The 14,212-nt window shown below is 43.4% G+C and overlaps 1 long non-coding RNA gene across 1 annotated transcript; it reads right to left on the bottom strand.

Moving 5' to 3' along the window:
- Positions 1–2,864: 2,864 nt before the first annotated feature.
- On the bottom strand, positions 2,865–14,105 carry LOC122466788. The gene is made up of 3 exons (XR_006292605.1): positions 13,479–14,105; positions 9,712–9,864; positions 2,865–2,890 (listed from the first exon to the last, which is right to left on the bottom strand). It is a non-coding gene; the product is annotated as an uncharacterized LOC122466788 (long non-coding RNA).
- Between the last annotated feature and the right edge of the window lie 107 nt (positions 14,106–14,212).

The raw sequence follows: 14,212 nt of genomic DNA, 5'->3' as shown, positions 1-14,212 counted from the left end.
TCACTGTGTTTCAAGGACTGTATTGAACAATCCATGTGATTCCTACATTCTCTCACATTCCAATTCAACCGAAGAGGTCCCCTGCAGAGTTGGTGCTTGCAACCCTTGAATAAAAGTTTCTCACACTACAACACCATTATATCAGGGATACCAGGGAAAGATGATCCAAGTAATTCAACAAACCTTTACATCAAAGGTAACCCACAGGGGGTGGATCTGTTCAGAATCTCTCTCTCAAATCTTTTAAAATGCATCCTGTGATTTTTATAGCCCTTGTGCATTTTATTTTTATCCCTTATAATAAGAAATTCGTTTCTCAGTATCTCCAATTGCATGGAGCTTATTATTTGTAATTTATATTGCACCAACACTGTGTTAAACATGTTATAAACAGATAAAGCTTTAAAAGTTAACCAGCTGTATGCCAATGCCCATACCTGAAGAAGGGCTCTTTGAAAAAGTTTGTCTCTTTCACCAACAGATGTTGGTCCAATAAAAGATAACCTCACCCATTTTGTCCCTAACATCCTGGGACCACACCACCACACAGGCACACATTCAATTCAAGTGTGAAGCTGTTTCTTCCAGTCTAAACAGACAGTAAAATTTGTAACAAGAACTTTAAAAAATTAGCATCAGCTAAAAGGATCTTGGTGACCTGTCTATTAATTTTTCATCATGCTTCCATTTAGTTGTAAACATTTACCTCAGGAGGTTGTCAGTGGAAATACAAACTATTTTAATATGCAGGCACTTCCCTGTTTAAAGATTGTGGTTTTCTAGTCCTAATGGATTGTGCGGACAAAAATGTTTAGAATCACTGCAGTGACTTTTCAGAACACTGTAGGCAGGCACCATAGACTCCGCCTATCCTTCCTGTGCCCTGCTCAGTAAAAAGTTTACTTTTGCAAAATGTTGCCAATTAATTACTGGGATCTTTGGCAGAGCAGGTAACAACCACAAGAAACCCCTGTCGCTAATCCAGATCTAATGCTAGAGATCATGGTGGCAGTTAGTACTGAATGGATTGTGAACATACTAAAGGGAAGAAGATATGGTAGGTCACTCCATCATGAAGATTGAAGATAGCTTCCCTAGCCTTATGTGCCCAGTTTTCAATGCCCTGTCCCTCCCCTGCAATGTCCCCCAAATTTCAGCCTGAAACCTTACATGCCACATTTCATCACAGGGTAGATATTTCCTGAGAAGTTTGGCAAAAATCAGAAAAAGAAAAAAAAAAGTTTTAAAGTTACAATATTTTGAAAATGCACCTGTCCTTCGCTTATTGGAAAAAAATCCATCTTTGTTTTGTTGGCCTTGCTGAGGAAGAATGCCTTTTTGAGTTTTGGATGAGGAGGTAAAGAGTTACTTTTTAAGTGTATAAAGACCAACCTTGATATTTTCAAACTACAGAGGGCAACATTAAGGTTGGGTGGACAGTGTCAGTCAAGTGGGGTTATTGCAACTCCATTAGTGTCATATTTTTATTTCTTCACAATTTATTCTGGTTTGGAGCCTTGGGAGTCAGAGGCCAACACTTTCCTATTCATAGAGTACGGAAACATTAGTGTCAAATTGATCAAGGAGTGAGTGAAAAAACATAAGTACAGGAACTTCAGGGGTCTACCACGAAACACCCCTGAATGGGGTCCAAATTGCCTTCCATGCTATTTCAATGCCACATAAAGGACTTTCAGGCTGGGATCCTCTTGCCCCCTCCCCCAACCAAAGGAGTATCGTGGAATAGGACTCCCTACTTTTAGTAGGGGAGAGTCTGTGACTGATTATTTTCAACCAGTGAAGGGGTAGGGCACTGTTATACCTGTTCATAAACACTGTCTATTAACACAAGTTGGGCTCCAAGTTAAGGTCCCCTCTATCATTCCCAGAAGCTGACTGATCTCTCAGGGATCTCCAATGAAGACTGAGGATCAATAGCACAGAGGAGTGGTTGGCAGCATGAGGCTGGTAGCCAGCTGGATGGCTTTTGTCAGAGGACTAAGGAGTTCCATTGTGTTGGGGGAAGGCAAAAGGAGTGATCAGAAGCTGAGAGAGTGGAAGAGGGAAAAACTCTGAGGAACACAGTATACACCTTTTCTGGACAACGTGAAGTATAGCTACTTTGATAGTCCTCTGCCTTTCCCTTGCATTCAAAAGCAGAGCTGCATCCCACTTTGTAAAACTGCCAGGAAGTTCTAGTGGCAGCTTCCTATTTAATTATTGCTGCAAAATTAAATTTCTTTTGGTAATGAGAATGTTTTATGTATTCCATTGTTGCATGTGTGCAATATGAAAGAAAAACCACAGCAACACTACTGCAAAAAATACTGTGGTTAAATATAGACACATAATAACCATGTTGCACTCTAAGACAAAACTAAGCATGCCAGGGCTCAAATAAAAAACTTCTGCATTACCAGGCTATATACAGAGATCCAAGGTTGCAGCAAATGGCTTCCATCAGACAAGCTTCGCTACTCTCTACATTTATTTTCAATTGCAAACTGGATGATTAGTGCCAGATCCTGGGGTTCTGATGAGCTGCATGAGCATCATTAAGGGGTGCATGTGTACAGGTGTCTTAATTTTCCTGCAGCTCTGTGCAGGATTGATCCTCCTGCATCATTTTAGTCTAGAGCTGCGTGAGGGCCGTCATTTTTTACATTTTGCTGAAAAGCAGTTGAGGATTGGTGTCCTGGCCAGGCACCCTTTTTTCCAGTTACACATTTCCCCCCCTCAGATATACTGACAGCTGGGTGAAGATGAGAATAAAAACTCCTAAACGGGCTACATGCATTTGGACGTTTCTTCTTAAGTTGTGATCTTCCCTTGACCGTTAAACCATCTTTAAGGTCATATTACACACTGCATTATTCTGGAGAATATTGCCCTGTATCAATGTCAGTAAGGTAAATATTAACTGTAGTAACACGAAATCACATCTCATTTAGTTCCAATTACACACTAGCCATTATGGGCAAGATTCTGGCCCCCCCTCAGCCCCTACATGCTGGCCCGGTCCAACTCTGTTACAGCCTTAATTTACACCCACTTAAGCATACGAAAGGGAGTTTATATGGGTTTAATTTACACTCCAACGCCAAGGCTATACTAGAAATTTATATCAGTATAGCTACATCTCTCGGGGTGAGGATTTTTCAGACCCCTGAGAGACATAAGTTCCCAGTGTAGACCAGCCCTTAGTCTTCTTTGCATTGCACTAGTACATGCAAGTTTGTAAACTCTGAATGTAGACATGCTGTATAATATAAACGAGGCTACTCTGGTAATTCATTGGATTAAGTCATATTAATCTAGGGACCACCAATGCAGCTCATCTACATTAGGAGTTTACAGGAGTTTTTAAGGTCAGGCTTGACAAAGCCCTGGCTGGGATGATTTAGTTGGGGATTGGTCCTGCTTTGAGCAGAGGGTTGGACTAGATGACCTCCTCACGTCCCTTCCAACCCTGAGATTCTATGATTAATGGAACTAGACTGATACAGTTACACGAGGGAAAATTCTCTAATATAGGCAAGACCTCAGACTCACTGGACCAAATTCCAAAGTGCTGTATTAAAGGGAGTGGGTGTATATTATAAACTGGTTGGGGTAGTGATCCGAAAGAAGTCTAAATTGACGTAGCATACATATGTATGGAATGAAGGGTCCATGAGTTGAAAGAAGGATTAAATTAAATCTACTTACAGAGTTATTCTACATTTAAAATGCTGCAGCTGCACTGCTATAACACTTCACTGTAGACACTACCTATGCCACCTACCTGAGAGGCAGTAGCTAGGTCTACAGAAGAATTCTTCAGTCGACCTACCACTGGTCTTCATTGGAGGTTAGGTTGGTATGGCTACATCTCTCTTAGAATCACTTCTGAATTTGGCCCTTATCCTTCAGCAAATATTCTCCTAGGCCTGGTCTACACCAGGAATTTATACTCGGTGTATCTACGTCTCTCAGGGATGTGAAAAATCTATCCCCCTGAGACACGTAGCTATATCTACCTAACCCCCCGGTGTTGACAACACTAGGACAGCAGAAGAATTCTTTTTTGTCAACCTAGCTACCATCTTAGGGGAAGTGGTTTACCTACACCAACAGGAGAGGCCCTCTCGTTGGCATACGTATACTGAAGTGCTACAATGGCATAGCTGCAGCGGCTCAGCTGTGTCGCTATAGCGTTTTAAGTGTAGAGACGCCCTTAGTAAAAGAAATGGATTTGTCAGATCAGCCCAACAGTATTACATATAATGGCAGTTCCTAAGCATCAACTATTTATTTACTTAATGATTCATTCTCTCCTCCATATGTTTATTTAAATAGCCTAACCACATCCATTGTTGCTCATTACAAGCTGGAAATGACTTTACAATGTCATGTTCAATTGACTCTAATCATTCCCACGTGGTCTTTGACTACAGTCACCACTCATCAGTGAAAAGAAAAGGAGTACTTGCGGCTTGGTTAGTCTCTAAGGTGCCACAAGTACTCCTTTTCTGTTTGCGAATACAGACTCACACGGCTGTTACTCTGAAACCACTCATCAGTGAACATTTGCAGAAGAAAAGAATAAATCATCATTTCACTTGGGATAAAATACTCTTGGGTAAACATGTATTTAGAGCTCAATCCAGCACCCAATGACATCAGTTAAAAGACTCCTGGTGACTTCACCAGGCATTGGGCTCAGGCCCTTAGAACAAAAAATGCCACAGTTCTTCGAGCACCTTCTGTGTGATGACATTGTGAAACATTCTTTCAGATGCATTTCTCCTCTGAAAGCTGACTGTGTAAAAAGGGCATCATGGGGCTCCACGCTAATTCCCCCTCAGGCCAGGTCTAATAGTAGGAATTACTTTGGGATAGCTACATCTCTCAAGAGTATAAAAATTCCACACCCTGAGAGACATTGCTATACCGACCTAACCCAGTGTAAACCAGTACTAGGTTGATGGAACAATAGCTACTGCCTCTTGGGGAGGTGGATTACTTACACTGACCTTGTTTAATTAGCTGGTGGCAACACCTGATTTCCTTTGTTTTCTTTCTCAGCTCTTCCCCCGGAGAGGGGGGGTGAAAGGGCTTGACGGTACCCCACAGGAAGGAATTCCCAAGTGCGCCTTCCTAGGTTCTCAAAGGGGTTTATGCACTTGAGTGGTGGCAGCATCTATCCATCCCAGGTCAGAGAAAAGCTGCAACCTTTGGAGTTTAATACAAGCCTGGAGTGACCAGTATTAATTTGGGTGAAGGCCTCCTGTTGGCGTACGTAGTGACTGCATTGAAGCACTACATGGATCTGCTGCAGCATTTTAAGTGTAGGTATACACTCAGTGATTCCAGATTAAATGTGTTCAGTTTACAAGTAAAAAGATGGGAGGAGTTTAACTGCCAGCCATGTAAATTCAACCTCGGATCTGAAGTTGATGCTCTGTTCTTTCTGGGTTGTGCATCATCACTATCACGGGGTGCAGACTCACCCAGCAGTGCTTCCTGCTGGTCATCTTGGGGAAATTAGCGTTCCAGCCTCTGGAGCACCCTCTCCAGGCCGGTGTCTCGCCGCCCCTGGCCCCCCATGTCCCTCCCAGACCCCAGTGCCCCTTTCACTGGGTGCTGCCCCCTGGCAGTACCCCACAGTTCTGGGTCTCCCCCTCCCAGAGGGGCCCCCCACCCACTATCCCTACCTCACCTTAGTCATAGGCTCCTGCCAGTCACCAGCTAGTCCCCACACCCTGGGGCAGACTGCAGTATGAGCCACTCATCATAGGCAAGGTTGGGTTTGGACCTGCTGCCTCTGCCTACCCGTGGCTACCCCTGCAACCCCCGTACTTAATAGGCTTTCCTAGGCCAAAGCTCCCCAGCTCCCTTGGCCTTTCCCCAGCCCTGCTCCAAACTGGGTGTCCTGCTCAGCACCTTGCAGCCAGGCCCTTCTCCCTCTACAAGCAGAGGGAGACTCTCCTAGAGCTTCTGGCTCAAAGCCTTTATAGAGCCAGCTGGGCCCTGATTGGGGCATGGCCCGCAGCTGCTGCCACTTCCCCCAATCAGCATTTAAAATTAGGAAACTAATTAACAATTCCATTAACAATGCATGAACCAGAATAGAATCCAGCTCTCTTTCTCATAGCTCTGCAGAGCTAACAGGGGTAAAAAGTTATAAAAACATGCTTTTGTCAGTGAGCAGATGTGACACTGGCTACACAGAGGCACCTAATATTCTTAGTTCCTAGTCAGGAGCCATTTTTACATGATTACTTTTTTCCCACAGCCACATTAATTATCTATGCTTTTGTAAGCCCTTTGTGATGGGAGCAGATACCAGATCCAGCCCACAAGAAGTTGATCCCTGCTCAAGGCTCTGGTGGCTCACAGCTATACCGGGGGAATGCAGGGCTCCTGACAGAACAGACTCTAGCCACGTGCTGAGCCACACAGGACTTTTTCAGGAGCCCCTTCTGTTCAGTACTCTCTTTCAAAACACACACACACACAAAATGGCCTTTTGAGACACTGTTTCACCTCCACATCAGGAAAGATGAACTACAAGATTCCAAACCCTCTCTCAGTTGCTTAACACCAGTTCCTGATCTAGATCTAGCTGATATAAACATTCTGGCCTCTCATCCACCCACCTCCCTCAGTTTTGGCAAACTCTGTATATGTAAGGAATATTATTTTATTCTTCCCCGCATCTAGCAACTCACTTTTCCACACCACTGTGATGCTGGTAAACCAAGTGTAAGCTCTGGCCAAGGCTGTAGGCATTAGCTAAGAACTGACAAATTCATAGTTGGAAACCAAACCAGCTCACCTGTATGTTAGTTTTGTTCAAAAAAGGGTATTAGTCTTATAAGAATGTAATTAGTGTTTAGACTCTATGAAATGCTTGCTGCATGCACTGATCTCACTTGTAATGTCTGAATTCCATGCTATAAGGAAATATGTAAGTTTTTCTTTATAACCTGGAAAATGTTTGCTATGAACTTGTGAACCCAGGCATGGGAATCATCCTCCCCCTCCCCATCCAAGAGGACTATCAATAGTTAAGTGGGCCATTATAAGACAAAAGCCTTTTTAATTGCCCCATCCACCCAGGGAGAAGTACCTGCAGAAGGTCTCCTCCCATTGGTCTGAATGCTGGAAGAGGGAAATAAATATATCGGGGTGGCCAAACTGGCTCGGGAGCTGCATGAGGCTCTTTTACAGTTAAAGTGCGACTCAAGGAGCTCTCCACGGCCATCCCCCCCATCTAACAGACTGGGGGAGGGAGCTTGGGGCTTCTGCCCTGCTGGTGGGGTTTGGGGCTTCTGCCAGAGATGACTGGTGCCTGCTGAGTGGGGGGGGAGGGCACAATTTAAAGGTTCCTCGCCAACAGCTTGAGTCATGCCCCCCCTTACTCTCAGCAGCCCCTCCCTGCAGCTCCCAGGTGTTAGTTCCGCATGGAGAGGCAAAAACAGTGGCTCTTCCTGCAGCTCCCAGCTGTTTGCCGCAGTCTCTCCCCACAGCCACTCCCAGGTGGCTGGCTCTGGCAGCTGTTGTGCAGGGAAGGGCCCTATGGCACCATGTGACTGACCGGGGCCAGCAAACTCTGGCAAAAATATGGGGGGGGGGCACGTGACCCCATGTGCTTTCCCACGCATCGCCTCTGGCTTTTGCACACTGTGGAGTTTCAGCCCCATGGGGCACACCTGTTGGGGCTCGGGGCTACAGCAGAAGCGGAGCTGAAGCCCAGAGACCCCTCTTTCCCACAGGCAGAGGGCTCCCACAGGGCTGAAGCCTCGAGACACCCCTCTCCACAGGGCTGAAGCCCCAAGCCTCAGCAGGTGCGCCCTGGCTCTCAAATTTCTCAAGACTGTCATATGTGGCTCGGAGGGCTGTAAGTTTGGCCACCCCTGAAATATATAGTGGACATGAAGATTTTTCATTTCTTTGCTGTTTGAACTCACACAGAGGGCCAGAGACACTAAACCGAAGCCAGAGATCCCCTTCCCTGGGTTTGTCCTGAAATTCACTTTGAATTAACAGGTCTCTTCAACTCTGTCACTCTTAGGATTTAGATTGCAACTCATTGTGTACATATATTAGCTTGCTTTAACCTGTAAATAACTTTCTTATTTATGTTTCCTAGTTAATAAATCTTTAGCTAGTTTGTTGCAATACCGGCTACAGGCGTTGACTTAGGTGTAAGATTTACAGTACCAATTGATCTGGGGAAGTGACTGACACCGGAAGCAACCTGAATATTTTGTGATTTTTGGTGTAAATGATCTTTTATCACTAAGTCCAGCTTGGAGAGTCTAAGGGGACTGTCTGTGACTCCATGGTAAGACAGTTATAGTGATCCCTGAGTTCACATTGGTCACTGGCTTGGTGAAATCTAATTATAGAATTTACCACTAGGTTGGGGTATCTGCCCTGGTTTTGAAAGTCTGCCCTGAGGTAGGCACCCAAGGTCATGAGCCGCTCCAGACAGCGTGACAACCACATTCCAACAATGAAAGACAGTGTCTTTCTCATGATGAGACCAACTCTTCCTCGTATGTTTCTGTGACAACTGAGATCATGTGAGGCACCTGAGCTAACAGTCCCCTCCTGATATAAGCAGGAGACGAGGGTTAGTGACAGACACTCTCAGTGAGAGGCCCTTGGCTATCCAATTTGCTCCCTCTCCTGCCTAGAGCCCAGATCCACCTGTTTGCCCATGCTTTTTCTGGAGCGGGATGGCATGATTAGGTGCTGACTGAGGGGCAGTGGAGTCCGGGTTGGGAGAAGTCAGCTAGGGGTTGGAAGATATTGTAGTAGTTCTGTGGTTTTTCTCTTGTATGATTTACAGGCCGGGTTGAGTGCCCCGTGTTAATATTTTATTGGAACTGTTTTATACAAATGTTGTAATGTGCCTAGAGCCCAGGATAGATGCAGTAAAAAAATATGAATAAAAAATAAATCATCCACAGCCCATGCAAATATCACATCCTCCAATTCTTAGATGGTTTGTGGACGTGGCCTGCCAACTCACATCTTATTTCACAAAGGGCTCCACAAAATCTAGAGCCAGTCTAGGCTAAGGAACATGTGATATGGTACCAGATCCTCACATGGTATAAACCACTATAGCTCAATTGACTCCAATATCACACTACATCAAATTACACCAGCTAAGGATCTGGTTTTTAATTACTCTCATATCTTCAGGCAAATTCAGTGAACTCCCTATGTTCTCTCATATCTTTTGGCATCTACAATAAGCTTTCTAGCATCTCCTATCAATTCCATTCACTTCGATGAACTCCCCTGCACGTCTCAAACCTTTAGCTTCCTTTGCTCTTCTCTCAGCATTTATGTGGTCAAAAGCAAATATTTTTGCTAAATTTGTCTGGAATTGGTTGAGCCTGATCTAGAATTACAGAAGCCCCCAAAAATGCTGTGGTTTTGGATCAGCCTTTTAGCTCTTTTAAGTAAACAAACAAAACCCCACTTTAATTTAGATACACAATTTCCAGGCCATTGTTGTCAGAATGCAGATAAAAGGCTTTGGGGTATTAAAAAACAATATCTAAATAAGCAGCAGCAGAATTCAGCGGAATTAAGAGTGGGGCTCTGCCTGCCTTTGATATGACATTCCAATAGAGTATTCTGGTTTTTCCCAGCGTCCAGCGCACGTGAGCAGGTTTCTAAATAAAGTGGAGAAAAAATTCCACTCACCAGTCTGACTGTTCTTTAAATGGCAATGGGGGGGAGGGGGTTTAAAGTCGATGAGCAAATTTGAAATCCATGTTAAAGTGCAATTGCATAAAACTCTTCCTCAGTGCTGGTACAGTTCATTGCACATAGTTTCATATCACTAGGCCATCTGTTCTAAATTAAGAAAGTAAAGATAGAAAGTTTTCAAAATAAATGGCTTAGAGTAACAAATGCAAACTCTGTATCCTTCCAGAAAATCTGTTTATTCTTGCTTCCTTTCAGTATTCATTAAGGATGCTCCACGCTAATTCAACAATAAATACAGAAAGTCTAGACTTCAGCTGAAGGAGTAAAATAAATCCACTTGAATCTACTTGCTCTTAATTAACATATTTGCCATCCACACCTCGTTGCCTTTTGGAACAGTAAATTAATAACTGATGTTTATCAAGAGAATACAAACATTCCTTTAAACACGTCCTCTTTGCCTTTGTTGTACTTTATCTTTCACAAGATAGTTATTTATCCTTTGGTTTGAACCCCTGTATTCAGTTTTCAGCAGGGTAATACCAGCCTAACATCAATGTAAGCATGTGGAAAAGTAATCTATATTAATGGACTATATTCTCATTGTGAATATGAACCCCATCTAGTGGTCAAAATATATTTATATAAAATAAGGCAGGCCAGTGCACACGACAATACTAAAAAGAATACTCAAAAACTAAATCTCAGCAGCCTCTAAACTTAAACAGAACAATCCACCAGTGAATTCAAATGCAATGTTAGAATTTTACAGATAGCGTGTCTTTCAAAAAGGAAGCCTAAGGCTTAATTATGGAGGATGAAAAGTGATTTTGTATGTGAATTATGATACAGTACTCAGTACAGGCAAATGCAAAAATACATCAGGACAAATTAAAGTACTATAGATCTTATGTTTATAGGAAAGGGAGGTTGGCCAAGATTTCAAAAAAAGATTTCAAACCTAATGTTTGGCTCCTAAATACATATTTAGGGCTTGTCTACATTACCTGCTAGATCCACGGGCAGTGATTGATCCAGCGGGGGTCTATTTATCACGTCTAGTCTAGACGCGATAAATCGACCGCCAAGCGCTCTCCTGTTGATTCCAGTACTCCACCAGGGCGAGAGGCGCAGGTGGAGTCGATGGGAGAGCATCAGCTGTCAACTTACCACAGTGAAGACACCATGCGCAGTAAGTAGATCTAAGTACATCGACTTCAGCTACATTATTCAAGTAGCTGAAGTTGCGTAACTTAGATCAACGCCGCGCCCCTCCCCCCCCCCAGTGTAGACCAGGCCTTAAGGCACCTAAATCAGTGGCCTGATTTTCAAAAGTGCTGAGCACCCAGGAACTCCCACTGACTTCAAGGCATTTTTGTGCTTTTAGTCTTCTCAAATACATTCTGCTCACTTAGAGTGAATTTCTGTCACTGCTCCTTCCCACCCTCCATCATCTGTGCAGTTCCCCTGTGCAGTGACCCAGGTAATGGAGAGGCCATACCAGGGGCTACAGAGCATTTGTATACACTATGGAGCTGAGTGCCATAGCAGTCTACTCTATCCTAACACATGTGAAGGAGAAAGGGTTGTGGCTGGACCAGGGAGAAGCGAATAGCAGGTCTGCAAAATGCCCACAGACACTAACCACAAACCCCGGATGGAGGATGCAACCCCATGGGCTGGACTAGCGATCCTGCAGTGGCTATATGGATGTCCAATACCTTGCCATCAAATTGGGTAAGAGAATTTCATCCCACAGTTCGAACAGTGGTAATATATAAACATCACTTGCACTGGTGTGGATGGCCTAATTCTTGGGACTCTGGGACAGTCCATGCCAGCGTGGGAATTCTGCTACCCTTTTACAGAATGCAGTTTGCACTGCCCAGGTCTTCTGGCTGGTGCAGAAAGTCCCCCACCCTTCTCCTGGCCCTCCAGCTCTGAGGAGTCACTACCCCTACAGTGCTAAACTCTCCTGGTCCTTTCACTCAGGATACATCTACACCGCAAATGAAAGTGTGACTGCAGGACAGGTAGGCATACCTGGGCAAGCTTTAATCTAGCTGGCGTGGATAACAGGGGTAGTGAGGACATGGCAGCACAGGTCATCCAGTCCAATACAAGCCCACTGTGGACTCTGGTATGTACTCAGGTTGCTGGCCCTCAACAGGATCCGTGATCCTATGTTGTCACTGCTACTGTTAGCTATGCTTACTAGGTTAAACTAGTATGACTATGTTAACCTGCGCTGCAATCACACCTCCAATTTGCAGTGTAGATGTACCCATGGGAAGCACAAAAGTAACAACTACTCCTTCAGCTGTTGGTGGGAATAAAACCTCACACCTTCAGCATAGGTTTCTACATCTTGAGCTATTTGCTGGTGGTAGAAGCAGGATTTTATACTCTATGTGGGTCAGCCAGTAGAGGGAGATATAATCTCATATATTTAGATGAGGATTGTAGCAGGATCCTTCACATTGCCACTAGGATGATTTCAAAAGCTTCCACAAGCATTTCTCCTCTTAATAAATTAAAAAACAATAGCACAGACTATTGCATGCATTTCCAATGTAAAACAGAGTCTATAGAGCTATAATAATTTAAAATAATGAGTCTTCAAAATGATTGTTATTGCTAATAATTTTTTAATATTATATAAAAATTATTTTACTCTCAAACTGTTTCTTCCACCTATTCTGGGTAAGTTATATTCAGCAATGTATTAGTCATTGCTTAATTATCCTTAAGAAGTCTTATTAATATGTATGTATGAAGATCTATCTGGCAGGAATGCATTTTAATGATGTCGCTGAAAGGCAACAAGCTATAATTTCGATAAGAGTGTTATGTCATGACTAAACAATAGCAAACTCATTAAAGCAACCCAGAAATAGTGTGCTGGGTGGAAGTAAAAATTCAAATCCATTTTAATATTTTAATTACAATCTTAATTGGAAAATGTTTAGACATCTTGCCTGCATAGTTAGAGAATCAAATGATTTAGAAATATCCCTGCTGGTAAAAGTATTTAAAAATGTAGTCTACAGCTTCCAGTCGCATTATTGGCAGCCCGTGTAAAACCCAAATATGAAAGGAACAGTTGGAAACTAAACATTTTGTGGTCCATTAATTAGTCTCAATCAAACTTAGAATTTTTAAGTAATTAAAACATGAGGCCTACAATCTCAGCAGAATATAACTAGAGGCTCCAGTGCAATAGGCTGTAATGTTCCATGTAAGTAAATAACAATCTACACTTTAAAATCAAGGACATGATTGATAAATAGTAGTGGTTTTCAACCTTTTTTCATTTACGAACCCCAAAAAATGTTGAATGGAAGTTCAAACCCTATGGAAATCTTAGACATAGTCTGTGGACCCCCAGAGGTCCGCGGACCACAGGTTGAAAACCACTTATATACATCATATGTAACGGCATATATTTTTTGTACCCAATATGGGTGCTTTACCTTTTATGTAGTATTTTGTGATGGATATCTGCTTCTTCTAAGGTAAATCATCAACACTTAACATAACCCTACCCAGTGCTTTCTGAACAACCCCACTAAACCTAAGGAGGCAACATGCCTAAATACAAACATAAAAGGGAAAGAAGAAAATAGAACAGCAAGAGAGCTAATGAAAGGAGAGAGGTTTGAGAGAGAATGAGAATGAAAGCAGGGAATGGAGAAAAGAGAGGCATAGAAGACCAGGAGAGGAGAAAGCAAGAATCTGGGATTCACAGAGAGGGTACTTACCAAACTGTCAAGTTGAGACACTGTGAATAGTGGGGGGTATCACAGAAGCATGGATGAGAGTTCAAGCGTGTCACTGAAACACATAGTGAAATTCTTCATGTAAGGTTTAACTGCCTTGGACTGAATACAAAACTATGCAAAAAATAAGTGCAATTTGGCTGATCTGTACTTGAATTGGCAAGGGGTGAAATGGAAAAAGCTGACAGGGAAGGGCAGGGAGTAAAAATTAAAGAGGGAAAGGAGGGAAGAGGGAACTGATGGAGATGGCACAGTGAGAAATAATGTGACAAGGATTGGAAGTGGGATAACGGAAGAGAGGACAAAAGAAAATAAACATAGGAAGACAAAAGGAAATGAGAGGAGAACAGATAAAGAGTAAAAGCAGGTGGAGATGGAGGTAGAGACAAGAAAAAAAGAGAAGGCATTTTAATAGCCCATGCAGAGACCTCTGCAGATCAGGCCAGGCAATAAGCAAAAGTGAAGGCTGGGTGGTTTCCTCTGCTGCCCCTGCTGAACATTTGGGAGAGACTGTCACACATCTGCCACCAGCTTTGCTGGGGTGAGGGGTCGGTTTGTGGCCCAGCAGGGGGAGACCAGAGGTAAAGTTTGGGGGAGGCGGTTTTGCTCTCTGGGACTCTATGGATAGCATCGTGCTGCCTCTCCCAGCTGCGCTATCAGAGAGAGGCAGAGCTCAGATCCTGCTGCTCGCGGCACAGGCCCCTGCAGGAGAATCT

Source organism: Chelonia mydas, chromosome 8, assembly GCF_015237465.2.
Source record: "Chelonia mydas isolate rCheMyd1 chromosome 8, rCheMyd1.pri.v2, whole genome shotgun sequence".
NCBI classification, from domain to species: Eukaryota; Metazoa; Chordata; order Testudines; family Cheloniidae; genus Chelonia; species Chelonia mydas.
This window is presented reverse-complemented; position numbering and strand designations above follow the sequence as displayed.